This window comes from Bos taurus, chromosome 14 (assembly GCF_002263795.3).
Source record: "Bos taurus isolate L1 Dominette 01449 registration number 42190680 breed Hereford chromosome 14, ARS-UCD2.0, whole genome shotgun sequence".
Classification (NCBI taxonomy): domain Eukaryota; kingdom Metazoa; phylum Chordata; class Mammalia; order Artiodactyla; family Bovidae; genus Bos; species Bos taurus.
Window position 1 is genome coordinate 12417240 of NC_037341.1, and position 2244 is coordinate 12419483.

Consider the following 2244-nt stretch of genomic DNA (forward strand, 5'->3'; position numbering starts at 1 on the left):
ACGCATCATCATGTTCCCAGCACACCGCATGGTGCCTGCCATACAGTGAGTGCCCAGGAAATGCAGATGGAGGGAAGGCTGGGAAGAAAAAGGGAGGGTCCAGGGAAGGAACACAATCCTACTGACCCCACATCATCCCTGAGTCCCAAGTGCAAGCAGGATAAAGTTCCACTAGGAGATCCGCATCTATGAGGAACAGCATCTTCAAGGAACAAAGTGTAAGGTGTTGGCATCTTACTGGAAGAAGGAAGTGCCTGATGGGTAACATTTGTTCCCCTGTCTCCATATGTTCCCACAGCAGGCCAGCAAGCAACAGGTGTCTCTTATCCTGCCCACTTCCTGGGAACCCAGGCAGGGCTGGAGTAGCCAGCAGACTTACTGCTGTATGCTCATGAAGGCACTTTTCCCACAAGAAACAAACTCAGGGGATGCGTGCATGCTCAGTCATGTCCAGCTCTTTGTGACACTATGGACTGTAGCCCACCAGGCTCCTCTGTCCATGGGATTCTCCAGGCAAGACTACTGGAGTGTGTTGTCCTGCCCTTCGCCAGGGGATCTGTCTGATCCAGGGATCAAACCTGCATTTCTTCTATCTCCTGCACTGGCAGGTGGGTTCTTTACCCCAAAACCAACCCAGAGAAGCCTCAGATATTGTCTCCTTGCCACAAATGCTTTTGTTGTCCCTCCGCTCACCCCCAAGAGATACTAAGAATGGCTCCTTTTCAGAGAAAAGACGACCACAATGATAGTTACTGCTAACACCAGGGCAATGCAAACATCATCTCTATTCTATTCAACAAATCAGGCAAAATAAACATTCCTATGTCCATCTTACAGGTGGAGAAACAGAGGCACGGGGCAGAAGTAACTTACTCCAAATCACCAGCTGAGATAAGCAGAAAGAAGGAGTCTATCAAGTTCTAAGGCTGGGCTCTTTCCACTCCGACACAAATCTGCCAAGAATGAGGGTCAAACTGCAAGCACGGAGTCACAGGCGTTGTCTGTAGACGGTGCTGGGTGTGACAGTCAGTCATTCCAGCCTCCACTCCAGAGTTGAGTGAGCTGAAGCCCCAGCCCTGGCTGAACCAGGTGAGGGCATCCCCACTCACACAGTCCCACTTCGAACACACAGGTCTACTCCACGTGTGCTTGGCGCTGTGGCACTGGGGATGCTGAGTTAAATAAAGGAGTTGTCATTGCTCCTTTCAAAGGGCCAGGTGGACATGCACAAAGATAAACCAGAACAGTGTAGGAAGTACCACCTGGGCTAAAACAGAGCCCTAGAGGCCTGGTGGACCTAAGCAGAGAGGCAGCAACTCTAGCCAAAGGACAGGAAAGCCTCGTGGAGAAGGGGGCTCTGCAGCCGGGTATGGTAGGATAAATAGGAGTTTTTCTGGGAGGAAGAGAAGGCTCGTTCTGGCAGGGGAAAGAGCATCCTCTTTATAAACCTCTAGTTCACTTGAAAAAGTAAATAAATACCTGGGTTGATGTTTGGCACAGAGTAAGTGCAGAGAGGAGGCAGGGAGGGGAGAGAGGGGGTGTCTCTGGTTTCTATCTCCCCCATTCAAGGCTCCGCACTTTGCTTTTATCAGGCCAAAGTTGGGGCAAAAGAGGTGCAGACTCACAGCTCAGCAGAGGCACAGAGGTGGGCCTGCAAAGCAGATGGCTGCCCAGCCTTCCAAATCCAGCCACCCAGCCATCACCCTCAGCCGTGTCTTTGGCCTGGGACAGCAGCATGGATGGGGGCCCAAGGAGAGTGAGCAGAAAACAGTGTTCTTAAGAACCAGCCTCCGGGTTGGAGGTCAGAGACTGAATTTGGCATTTTTTTATTCCTTGGGGCTCTGCCCTGGGTGAAGCAGGGCAGGGCAGGAGGAGAAAGAGCTCCAAACCTATAAGGAGGATCCACTTGCTTAGAGGCCATTTTTGAAGTCAGAGCCCTGACTGAGTTTCCATCCTCCAGGCTGGAGATATATCTGGCAAGGCCCCAGTCTGCATGCTGTGGTCAATCAATGGCTGAAGGGCCTCATTCCCCCAAGACAGGGACATTTCAGAAGCTCCTTTTCCAAAGGTCCCCAGAGTTACAAGAGGAATCTTCTGTTATGTTCTATCCTAGATATGGGGGGAGGCTGGCCTAGAGGGAAATTTGAGGGATACTGGTGTCTCTCTGCACCCCTGGGAAGAAGAGGGCTCTGCTTTTCTGCCCTGCAGCTTCTTTCCTCCCAGCCTCTACTCCTCACAAGAACA